This window comes from Astatotilapia calliptera, chromosome 23, assembly GCF_964374335.1.
Source record: "Astatotilapia calliptera chromosome 23, fAstCal68.1, whole genome shotgun sequence".
NCBI classification, from domain to species: Eukaryota; Metazoa; Chordata; class Actinopteri; order Cichliformes; family Cichlidae; genus Astatotilapia; species Astatotilapia calliptera.
The window spans coordinates 48,882,492-48,895,814 of NC_137443.1; the positions used below are offsets into that span (position 1 = coordinate 48,882,492).

The window sequence follows — 13,323 nt, forward strand, 5'->3', positions numbered from 1 at the left end:
AAAACACCAGCTACTGGTAGACAGAACAGTCAGCCGAGACTGCAAGACCAGACTGACCAACCTGTGCACTGCCTGGATTGATTACAAGAAGGCCTATGACTCAATGCCCCACAGCTGGATACTGGAATGCCTAGAATTGTACAAGATCAATGGGACCCTAAGAGCCTTCATCAGGAACTCAATGGGGATGTGGCGTACAACACTAGAGGCCAACTCCAAGCCCATAGCACAAGTCACCATCAAGTGCGGGATCTACCAAGGAGATGCTCTGTCCCCACTGCTGTTCTGCATAGGCCTGAACCCCCTCAGTGAGATCATTAACAAGACTGGCTACGGATACCGACTACGGAACGGAACAGTTGTCAGCCACCTCCTGTACATGGATGACATCAAGCTGTATGCCAAGAGTGAACGAGACATCGATTCACTGATCCACACTACCAGGCTATACAGCAATGACATCGGGATGTCGTTCGGACTGGAGAAGTGTAGTCGGATGGTAACAAAGAGAGGGAAGGTAGTCAGAACTGAGGGGATTGAACTACCAGAAGGCAACATTACAGACATAGAGGACAGTTACAAGTACTTGGGGATCCCACAGGCGAATGGGAACCATGAAGAGGCCGCTAGAAAAGCTGCAACCACCAAGTACCTGCAGAGGGTCAGGCAAGTCCTGAGGAGTCAGCTGAATGGTAAGAACAAGATCCGGGCCATCAACACGTACGCCCTGCCCGTGATCAGGTACCCTGCTGGGGTAATAGGCTGGCCAAAGGAGGAGATAGAAGCCACTGACATAAAGACAAGAAAGCTCCTTACCATGCATGGAGGGTTTCACCCCAAGTCCAGCACCCTGAGGCTGTATGCTAAGCGGAAGGAAGGGGGCCGGGGACTGGTGAGTGTCAGCACCACAGTCCAGGATGAGACAACGAACATCCAAGAATACATTGGGAAGATGGCCCCAACTGACCGAGTGCTCAGTGAATACCTCAGGCAGCAGAAACCCAAGAAAGAGGAGGGAGACGAGGAACCATCATGGAAGGACAGGCCCCTGCACGGTATGTACCACCGGCAGATAGAGGAGGTGGCTGATATCCAGAAATCCTACCAGTGGCTGGACAAAGCTGGACTGAAAGACAGCACAGAGGCACTAATCATGGCAGCACAAGAACAAGCTCTGAGCACAAGATCCATAGAGGCTGGGGTCTATCACACCAGGCAAGACCCCAGGTGCAGGCTGTGTAAAGATGCCCCAGAGACAATCCAGCACATAACAGCAGGGTGCAAGATGCTAGCAGGCAAGGCCTACATGGAACGCCATAACCAAGTGGCCGGCATAGTGTACAGGAACATCTGTGCGGAGTATAACCTGGAAGTCCCGAGGTCAAAATGGGAGATGCCCCCAAGGGTGGTGGAGAATGACCGAGCTAAGATCCTGTGGGACTTCCAGATACAGACGGACAAAATGGTGGTGGCTAACCAACCGGACATAGTGGTGGTAGACAAACAGAAGAAGACGGCCGTAGTGATCGATGTAGCGGTTCAAATGACAGCAATATCAGGAAGAAGGAACACGAGAAGCTGGAGAAATACCAAGGGCTCAGAGAAGAGCTCGAGAGGATGTGGAGGGTGAAGGTAACGGTGGTCCCCGTGGTAATCGGAGCACTAGGTGCAGTGACTCCCAAGCTAGGCGAGTGGCTCCAGCAGATCCCGGGAACAACATCGGAGATCTCTGTCCAGAAGAGCGCAGTCCTGGGAACAGCTAAGATACTGCGCAGGACCCTCAAGCTCCCAGGACTCTGGTAGAGGACCCGAGCTTGAAGGATAGACCGCCCGCAGGGGCGTGCTGGGTGTTTTTTTTTTTGTTTCTGAAATGTGAGGAACATAATGAATGCAAGGATAAGACATTCTCTGGACAACCGATGACAAGTATAGCAAGGCTGTTAGTAAGACCAATGTATATAGTCCACACAGGCATAATACATCTGCATGCAGACAGTCCACAAAACGTCATACACATGCAAATATTGACATTTAGTGGACTTGGTGTTACGTATCAGTTGCGCTTGGTTGGGTAACTGTTTCAGATCCATTCCTGATCAGTTGTTGTTGCCAGTTGTCAGCTTCACTAAGTAGAATGAGATGGTTTGTTAAACAGGCAACATTCTGGACTTTGAACTACTATTTATGTTTGGTTCTCTCAATGTCACATAACACTTGAAGCTAAAAGAGTACTCAGGTACCAACAACATTATCACTTTCATGATAACGTATTAAACGTGATCCTTGGCTGTTCTGTTGCAGTGTGAACAGAGGACGGCCTGCTTCAGTGTGTTTTCAGACGCCTTCGACCTTTCTTGTTTATTCTTATTTTATCTTTGCAAACCACTGCCCTGCACAATATGTCTTTCATGCCACTCTGGACTCTCCACAGCTTATCAGTTAGAGCACAGAATAATGGTGCAAAAAAGCCCTCTGTTTGAAATTGATAAAGAAAAGGAGACAGTTTTTTCCCCATCAAACACTCTGGGCTTATCTGAGACGTGTGTGTTGAGAAGTGGTTGGAGAGCGCATACGCTCTAAGGAGCACGCCAGGCCCGAGAGTCTTCCTGGCTGATTGTTCAGGAGAGAGAAGGTGCATTAACTATGGGTCAGTCCCTGCAGGAAAACTGGGCTTGTTCATGAAACACCAGGACTGGTGCAGAGACATATGGAGAGATAAACCACTGTGTTACTGAAAGAATAGCCGCTTTGCAACAGAGAGACTCAGTGGGGCTTCTCAGAAATAAGCCAGCTCAAATTGCCTTTAAAAGGAAAAAGCTTGTGTGAATCCAGAGCGCTGTGATTAAAATGCAGCTGTCTGCTCATGGTGGAACCTCGTGTTTGTTCAAATCTTACTTTAGCCCTCAGCACAGTGGCTACAAAATAGTTTAGGTCTTAAGGTTATTAATAATACATGGTCTTTATAATTACCTTTATATTGCTTGTTGCATACCTAATTTTATGGTCATTTTATACCTGAGAACAGTAAAGGCTTGTTAAAGACCACGGCTGACGTTCAGAAGAAGAACGTTTTCAATTTAGGTTAGAAACACGAGGGGAACTGTAACACAGCTATACACAGCTCTCTCATCAGCACTCCTACAGACTGCTTTACTATGTGAATGTGTTGAACCACACCTCTACATGATTGATTTACGGTGTTCCCAGTGCCACTGACACAGGTGTATAACACAGCGTGTCTTTACAAACACTAGTGAAGGAACGGGACGTTTTAAAGAGCTAACTGAGCACCATAATGTCACCATTGCTACAGGTCAGTTTATGGAATTGCTTTTTGTAAATTGTGTTATTAATGTGGAAACATTTAGGAGCCACAGCAACTCAGCCAAAGAACATCAGACTAGATAAAGTAATAGAGTAGTGACCTTTAGGTTTTGTGCATGGCTTCTCTACAAAACTCCTCTGGTGTTAACATCAGCACATAAACAGTCTGCTGGGAGCTTTGCGTTTGTATTCTTCTCCATACTAACAAGATATCAAAAGGACATAAGACCTCGTGTCCTGTTGTATTCCACAGAAAGCTCTTTTACATCAGTGTGTTGCCTGTTTTTCAACCACTTCTGCTCTTTTTGTCAAGGTTACCCTAAAGGACTCAGATGGAGGAAACAGCTGAAATGTTTAACAGTTTTAAAGAAAGGATGAAACAACGACAAGTAATACAATCCAACAAATCTAAACCAGAAGACACAAGAGCGAAGAACAACAAAGGTACAACAGGTGGAGATGGGAAACACCAGGGAACATGGCTGAAACTAATCACGAAAGTCGGAACAAGTGTGGCTGTAGTTCAAGAGCTGGAGCAGGTCATCTACTAATAGGAGGACCAATGGTTTGATTCCTGGCTGCTCCAGTCTGTATGCCAGATATCCTTGGGTGACTAACCGTACTGTATCCATCGCAATTTTCAATGTGAATGTTCAATAGTTAGCATGCAGAAAAAAGTGCTTGAGAACTGAGTGCAATAGAAAAACCAAAAAATCCATTTACCAAAAAAAAAAAAAAAAAATGAGGCACTATCAAATATAAACACAAGTAACTGAACACAGGAGCATCTTAACATACACAGGAGGAAAGCTGAAACTAAGAGCATTAAATATAAACGGTAACCTCAGATACAAAACTAAAACAACCATAAAACTTTAAAGACCTGAAAACACTTTTCAGAAGTAACAAGATGAGTCAGTATTTCTGTGGAAGCTTAGGAAGAGATTTCAGTTAAAGGTGGCAGTATAGTCTTTGCATAGCCCACTCACATCCTGGCTCATCCGAAACTTTGGCTCACTGTGACAAACACCCGTTTTCACACCTTGGCTCATGTGATTAGGAAGAGGATCAATAGGGGGTCCATGGCCCTCTCGGGAACACTTCCATCGGGCTCAAATCTGGGACTCTCCACCAGTTGCTCTTAGAACTGAAGAAGCTTCTCGGATGAAGCGTCTTCAAGGGAACTTAAAGAGTCCAGACGCTTTTCTTTCCAAGCTCCTTAGACTTTGCATTGGTTGCTTTGCACACTGCCACATTATCACCCAGCCACTTCTATTTATGTAAAGACTCAGACAATACTGCCACATCAGCACTGCTTCTGGTTTTTACTTCTTCTCTTCTCTTCAAAGACTTTGCCAAGTGTGTTTTTTTCCACACAAAGTCTCAAGTTTTCAAACTGTTGCAGCATCTCCCGATGTACATCCGATGTATATCTCTGAGGTTCTGTAATGGAATATCATTAAAATGGTAGTAAAAAGTGGCCGAATCATACACTGGGCTGCGGCAGCCACAGCACAACGCGCCAGGTTACAGAAATCACGAGGTTCATGACCAGCCTGTGATAGAAGACAGATTCTTTTTCTTCAATAGCCCTGCAGGTTGGAGCCGACTGAGTTTCATAACGTTCCTCTCGTCTTAATTCCATGTCAGATTAACTGACTGTTTTATTAGTCACATATTTTTTCTGGTCCTGGTATTTGAAGAATATAAATGAGCTGCTATAAAGTCAGTTGGTGTTGTTTTTCTAATTCTCAGCTGTTCTCTAATCCAGACTCCTGTTATCAGAGGAGTTAGTCTAAGTCCGCCACTAATCAGAAGGTCGGTGGTTCGATCCCAGGCTATCTCCTGGCTGCATACCAAATATCCTTGGGCAAGATACTAACCCCATGTTTGCCTACTGGTGGTGGTCAGAGGGCCCGGTGGCGCCAGTGTCCGGCAGCCTCGCCTCTGTCAGTGCGCCCCAGGGTGGCTGTGGCTACAATGTAGCTGCCATCACCAGTGTGTGAATGACTGGATGTAGTGTGAAGCACTTTGGGGTCCTTAGGGACTGAGTAAAGCGCTATACAAATGCAGGCCATTTACTGTTCACCTGTTTACCCCAGGATACAGGTCAGGGATGGTCACCCAAAATGTTCTCTTCCTCCTGAAGAACTGTGATGGAGTAACATGTCTGTTACATTAGTAGGATTTCTGTATGATAATTGTCTTATACAGAGGAACCAGTGAGGGAGATGCATGAAGATCTACATGCAGCTCTGTATTGAGGAAAGAGAGTCACGATTCCCCCTGCTGGAGCCTACTGTGCATTACCAAAATGTCTGATTCACAACAAGAACGCAGGAGCGTTTGAAGCTATTGAGTGAGGGGCATGTACCGCTAAAACGTCTAATGAAATGGTGCAACATCAGCTAGTAGATATCTGAAAAATATACTGTGGATGTTCAATAAAAGGAGTGCGCACAAGGTACAGTTACATATGTCTGGACATTGCCACAAGTTTCATTTGATTCATTTCAAGCCATAATGCCACTTTTTACATTTTTTGTTATTTTTTAAAGAAAGAAGAGGCATACTTGTTCCATCTTTTTCTTCACTGACTATAACGTTTAATATAGTAACTGAAGCACGAACAATCGGAGATTTAGGTCAAACTTTTTTGCGATTTCTCTGAGCACCATCTGAGGTGGTATACCCATTTCTGTTAAGATTGTGGCATTCTTTTAATACACACCTGAATTCTCCACACCAGAAAACTGTCAAAACATCTTCTTTTAAAAGGCTAGCTTAGGCGAGCTTAAGCCGGAGGTTTGAGACAAGGTGAGTCCAGGAGCTGTGGCATAAGAAAGCCAGGTTAGCAGAGTAAACCACTGTAAACCTACACGGCAGACCCAGTGGCATTTTGATGCTTTTTATTAAAGCTTTGACGGTTGCTGTCCACAATACTCACAGAGCTGCAGCTCTCCCGCTGCCCGCTCAACACTATCACAACAACACAACCACAGGACCCAGTACAATATTTAATTTGGCGGGGCGTGATTGCGGTGCCGTGCAGAGGAGGCGGACGCACCTGCACGGCACCGCAGGCCACGCCCCGCCACAACCACAAAGAGTGGCTGAAACACGTGAGCAAAGTAACAACATAGGATTGATGACCAACGGGCAGTGAATGGATGTCAGGATAAGGTTTAAATTGGTGATGGGATTTCCAGCTCTTTTTAGAGAACCGGCTTTTTCAGCTCCCAACCGGCTCTTCAGGTTGTTTTGTTGCTTTAATTAGTTTGTTATTAACAACAATATAAAATTATGCACAAAATGAATTACTAATGTACAAAAACATAGTTTTATTTATATATGTTTATATATAAATATATACGGTGGCCCCTAGAGACAAAACATGTACAAACTCCAAAACACATTTCTAGCATTAACTGAACTTCCAAACAGAGCTACACTGAAAAAAATAATCAGTGGTATAAACGTAAAAAAATTATTGTAATCGGTTGCACGAAATTAAGTTATGTTTGGTTAACCTTAGTTTTTTATGTTATACCTGCACACATTTTTCTGGTAACACAAACATGACTTTTTTATGTTGTTGTTATGTTTTTCATTCCGGTCAAATATTTATAGAAACCACTTGTTTATCAGACATGAACTTTTTGTGTTAATTGTATTGGACTACTATGTGTTATATTGACAAGATTATTTTATGGTAAGCTTATTTTATTTTATAACAAATTTCTAATATATAATATAATATAGTATATAATTGAGTGTTCAATAAATAAAACTAAATTAAGGCTGATCCTATTGTATGTACTGTACACTTTCTCTTCAATCAAAGAAATAAGCAAAACATTTTTGAACAATGACCTGTATTTTTGAAAATACTACACAGTTGTAACAATGGACTTTCAATTCAGGCTTCCAAAATATACATGAGTCATATTTGTACAATGCATCTCTTGAAAAACATTCCACAACATTCCTCAAAGTTATCTGCTGTAACCTGAATTCAACATTGTGGGGCCTTATGACATCGCGCTTATGTAAAAAATAGTTTTTTAAATGTAAGAGCCATAAGGTAATATGGCAACAGGGGTGTAAATATTAAAATGACACAAAGAAGAGACTTAAAATAACATTATAACCCACAGGCACACAACCAAGAGACCTAAACTGATTAGTATTGGCTTGCTTCTATCACTAAACATCACAATCACTAATACTAGACAATGCAATCTGTTTGTAGTGGTGCACCTTGGGGAAAAAATTGCAAACTGGTGAAATTGGTGCAAGGCACCATTTCCATTGAGAAAAATGGACATTCAAAGTTTGAATTTTTTTTTAAAAAGAGTCATGGCTTGAAAAGTGAAAACTGCAGTAATAAAGGCCCCAAGTTGAAAAGTGCCAGAAAAATAAGTTTCACTATGTCCTGCAACTTTACCAGTGCTGGCTTAAAAGAAAGGATGGTACATATTTGAAGAGGTAAACATGTTGTTCCCACATCATAACTGGAAAACTGTTCAATCGTACAGTCTGGTCCTGAAAACCTGGGCCTTCTTTGAAAGGCTGTTTCTTTTGAGCTCCATAACCAGTTTCTATAATACCTCAAAGGTATACTTTTCCAGTGGGTAGGTGAGGTTCAAAGTGTACATTAGTCCAAACAGCATTGCAGCTGCTAGGGTATAGTTATCCAAATCCTGCCAGACTCTCTGGCCTTCAAGGACTATCCCGATGTCCTCAGGGCTGCCATTGGCATCTCTTGACTTTATGATGTAAATTCCCATGGTTGTTTCCTTATTAGATCGTTGGATAATGGCTTCATCTTTGGCCTAGAAAATGCAGAATTCCAAAATTTAATTAAACAGAACACTGGTCAAAGAACATTATACCAAATCTTATTTTAATCTGTGTCACTATTCCAAAAAATGTTAACATTAACACATTAGGTGAACAAAAATGGATTCATTACAGCATGTGACTTGAGTCCTCAGAATGCTTAAAAAGGTAATGAAGTGAAATCTCCATGCAAAGAAGCAGAATACTGTCAGAGCACAGAGAGGTGTTCAACTATCAACTCCACACATAGAAAAATGCAGGTAAAAGAAAAAGAAAAAAAAAACGCACCCATGGTAAATTGTGAAAATCCCAGGTGATTTTCAACATACTCCTGGCATAGAGTGACAAGCAGGATTTTGTTAAAATTATTATTTTCCCTAAAGTGTATACACAAATTAATTTTTTTCTTACCTGGGCCGTGGGCTCCAGAATGTTCTGAAGTCTTCTTCCTATTTGTCCTCCTCGCCTTTTGAAGACCTTTATTAGTTTGTCAGATAGCACATCTATCTGCGAGAGTAATCTGGACTGCAGTGGCATGGTGGTAATGCGCTTAAACTCTGCATTTATCTAAAAAGAGAAGTTGTCACATAAAAATGCTGTCAAAATCTCAAATCTCACAAGGTTACATCCACACAAAGTTATATTACTATTTATTAGCTATGGGTCCCATGTTGCTGAGCAGTTCCATAGTTGCCCTTACTTCCAAACCACCCAAAGCCTGTTTGCAACCACAGCAGTTGCCTCCTTCTGGCCATTTTGCAGTTCTGCCAAATGACCCAGAAACTACATCTATTATTGTCATATACACATCAAGGTCTTTCATTAATACTTAGTTAAATTAGTTAATTTGACCTTTCCAGAAAATTTACCTTACAGAATGTGAGATAACATATGCAAATCTTCACTAGTAAATAAAATAATGTTATTAAAACCTTAACAGTAACACCTCTACATAACAGCGCTAGAGAATTGTTCTGAAGCAACACCAATCTGCCCTTCAGCAGGGATAAGCACCATATATCGATACAGAAAAAATAAATTTAACATATTTATACTGTCATTATTTTTATCTCTTTAAGCCCTCCTCTCAGTCTCTCTATAAATCAGTTAAAATAATTTGTTGGGTTTTTGTGTGTCTTTAACATGTTATCAGTAGATTACATTCACTGCCCCAGAACATGAAATAAAGCCCCACGTCATGCACTTCCTCTCCTAATGAGTACTGCATAGGTGTCATGCCCTAAATAAACCGACTTTAGTGAAGACACACCCCCCCCCCCCCCCACACAGAGCCCACCCCATGGCAAACTAGCTTATTTAACTGTTTAACTAAAACATTTTAGGTACAACCAGTTAACTAAATGGACACAAGTTTGTTAGTCTGTATTCACTGAGAAAAAACAAGCGGATGTGACTGGGCACACACTGAAAAAAAGCTAATGCACATAATATTGTCCCGCAGCTTAAGCTAGCATTATCGTTAGTTAACTTAAGGAATGACTTGTTTTTTACATTATGTTGCTCAACAGCAATTCATGAGAAAAACTTCCCCATCTAATGGATGTTCTCTTCGTTTCCTCTCAAACATGTAGTTTTCAGTTTACCTTGACAAAGTAAAGCTCAGCACCAAACGTAAACGAAGCGAAGACAAAAAATGGCGGACCGCCACAGTGAATTTTCCCTCGCAAAACACACCCTGGGGGGTGGAGTTTCAACAGAAAACATAACTATTTTCTGTTATTTTGATATGACTGGTTTTAAAAGACTGAACATCCTTCTAAAACAAGTGAAAGGCGTGAGACTTAATTATGTTTAGACCAAAAATATAAATGATTCATGTTGGATATATTTACTGTATTTTTACTAATTTAACAACCTCATCATTGCATTAGTCGCTTTATGCTATAGCATTACGCTTACATTAGCTTGAAGCTCAAGGTCGTCATTTTATTTAATTTCTTTTTCTGGGCTTACAAACAGGACACACAACATTTAGATAACCGTTACACTGAATCTTGGGTCTGTGTTGAGTCTTCCAGCTGCTGACTACAGAAGCTAGATTGACCTTTCAGCATGTTTATAGCGGCTGTGGCTATGTGCTGGTAATGTTACCGTGTGTGAGCAGTCACATTGGCAGCAGACATGTTTCAACAAACTAGTCATATCCCGGCCCTACATTAGCTTGTTTAATGGTTAAGACACTGCAGGTACCACCACTTACTACAGACACCGATGCAAGTTTGTAATAGTCTGTTAATTTAGACTGAAAGAATATAGAAACAATATTAACTCACATTATATATGTTAATTACTAATTTGCTTATCGCATAATTTCGGTTACCATTAGCTAACTGGAGCTAGCTAACATTGGCCTCTCATGGTTTTCGATAAACAGCCCACATACCTGTAAAATAACAACACCCAGTAAAAGTCCACATATATAAAGGGTCTACACTCGTTCTCACTGGTGTGTTAGCTTTAAAATCTTATTTACCTTCAAGTGTAAAACTCCAGATGGTAGTAGATTTTCCAAAGCGAGAGACAAAAATGGCGGACAGCGCAGCCGATTTTTCCTTTCCAGGGGGCGGAGCTTGAGGATAAAACACGACTAACTTGTTTCTTTTCAACATGATTTGTTCTAAAAGAATCAATATTCTTAAAGAATATGTGAAAATTAAAAGACAAAAATATGTTTAGATGTGAAATTTAAATTAGTCATGCTGGATATATGAAGTAATTCTATGCAAATTCAACAACCACCCTATTGCATTTTTTTCAGTGTACCTAGATCACTTAAATTACACAATTGAAAGCATGTGTGTATTGTTTGTGTATTTATACACAGGCACTCATATATATTCAAATAATTTTAAAAAAAGTTCATGTACCTGTTACTACCATACATCTAATCCGGTCGTTGGTACTTGCTGGCTTGTGTAAATGGTAAATGGCCTGTATTTGTATAGTGCTTTTACTAGTCCCTAAGGACCCCAAAGCGCTTTACACATCCAGTCATCCACCCATTCACACACACATTCACACACTGGTGATGGCAGCTACATTGTAGCCACAGCCACGAGGTAACAAAAGCTCAACACTGCCCCCTAGCATCCTGGAGCACTTCTGTTGTCTTTTGTATGTGTTTTGGAGTTTGTACGTGCTTTGTCTCCAGGAGCCACCGTAAATATACTTTTATTTATTCACTCCACATAAAATGTAATAAATAAATCATATAATACAAAAACCAACTATTTACATTTCAACTTTTAACTATTTAAATTTTCAGCTTTTTCCTTTCAAACAAATTTAAAGTGAAACAACACAAAACACTGCAAACCACAACACAATTAAATACAAATTAAACTATGAAAACAAAAAGAAGATGCACATTCTCTGTCATATGGGCCTGCATGAATAAACTTTCTGAATCCTTTATCATCTGCAACTGAAAATAGTTGTGGATGATTACCATACCTTTCTAATGTGATGTTGTTGTCCCTGCTCTCTCTCTCCCTCCCGCTCTGTTCCTGTGCTACTGAGTGTAACTACCGCCCCTCCCCCCTCTGCCCAGCGCAAAGCACAAGGCTGGCGTGCAGAGTGAAGCGGGAAAAAGTGAGAGAGAGACAGAGAGAGAGAGAGAAAGAAAAGAAGATCCCAGGTAGACTCAGGAGCATCCAGCCACACACCCCAGACCATGACAGTCTTAGCATAAGTTGAGACTTGCAATTTAGAGAATGATTACATTTTTGTTACAGAACATGAGTCCATTAGAATAGAATAGAATAGAATAGAATAGAATAGAATAGAATAGAATAGAATAGCCCTTTATTGTCATTTACATTTACAACAAAATTGTGGAAATAATATATAAATAGTATTCAGCAGGAATAAATGACAAACAGGACGAATATATAGAAATCAATTTCTCAGATTACTCCGTGTGCCTTCCTGTCCTCAGTAGTGGCCTCTGCATAGCAGACACCCTGGCAGCAGAAGAGTGTGTTCTCCTGAGGAGCAGTAGAAAGCCAGCAGCAGCATCTGCTCCGGGTTTTTCTTCCTCAGAATACGGAGGAAGTACAGCCACCGCTGGCCCTTCTTTACCAGGACATTAGTGTTATGGGTCCAGGTGAGCTCATCAGATATGTGGTTGAAGGTGGGGACAGATTCCACCCACTTCCACTGATGATGAGAGGGGAGTGAACCTGTCTGTGCCTCCTGATGTCTATCATACGTTCAGCTTCAGGTTATTTCCTGAGCACCAGTTCCTTACCTCCACCCTGTACGCTGTCTCATCTCCATCTGAGATGAACACAAGCCACAGTGGTGTCATCGGCATACTTGACAATGATGTTGGTCGGGTGGATGTACAGTCATAGGTGTACAGGGCATACAGTAGGGGGCTGCAGCCCTGCAGGGATATGGTGCTGAGTGACAGTGGGGGCGAGAGGTTGGGGCTGAGTCAGACTAATTGAGGCCGTTGGTTAGCACATAAGCACAGAGCCCACTGCCCGTCCCTTGCTGGAGTCTTTGTTGTGGTCCTGGTGGTGTAGGGTCCGGCCTGGTGACTCCACTGAGTCATCTGGGATTTTTGCTTGGAGTCAGGATTCAGTTACAATCAGTAAAGTCTCCCAGACAGCCAGTTCTGCATCCCCACTTTTATTTCCTCTTCCTGCGCCATCTGCAGCGCTGTTGTCCCCGACAATAACCCACACAGTGCCCAATGGTCTTGCAATCTCAGGTGGCATACTGTTGGTCCAATCGAAGTAAAGTCCGGGTTCAGGCTGAGGTCAATGTCTATCAGTTCCTTTTTTTTTTCTTTCTTTTTTTGACACACTGACATTTTATTGTCTTACAGAGCAGCTCAGTCGTAACGAAACCAAAATATCCTTGAAATTCCAGACAGACGGAAGCTGCCCTTTTCTTTCTGCTAGTGAAGTGTGTGTTGTGACCAAGATCCCAAACCTGTAGACGAAAGGTACTTTCAGTATCTCCCGATTATGTTAAATAAACCCTGAGTTGACTTGAAATGATGTCCATTTTGTTCAGCAGATAGTTTGATGCAAAGGAAATGTGCAAGGATGCCTCAATTGAAGGTAACACCTGTAGCTGTTGGTGTCAAAATCCTTAAATCTTCATAAGAAAGAGTGAAAATTTGAT

At 41.7% G+C, this 13,323-nt stretch overlaps 1 long non-coding RNA gene across 1 annotated transcript; it reads right to left on the reverse strand.

The window, feature by feature from the left end:
• Positions 1-7,182: 7,182 nt before the first annotated feature.
• LOC113018237 (uncharacterized) lies at positions 7,183-10,941 on the reverse strand. The gene is made up of 3 exons (XR_013905501.1): positions 10,661-10,941; positions 8,578-8,733; positions 7,183-8,159 (listed from the first exon to the last, which is right to left on the reverse strand). It is a non-coding gene; the product is annotated as an uncharacterized LOC113018237 (long non-coding RNA).
• Between the last annotated feature and the right edge of the window lie 2,382 nt (positions 10,942-13,323).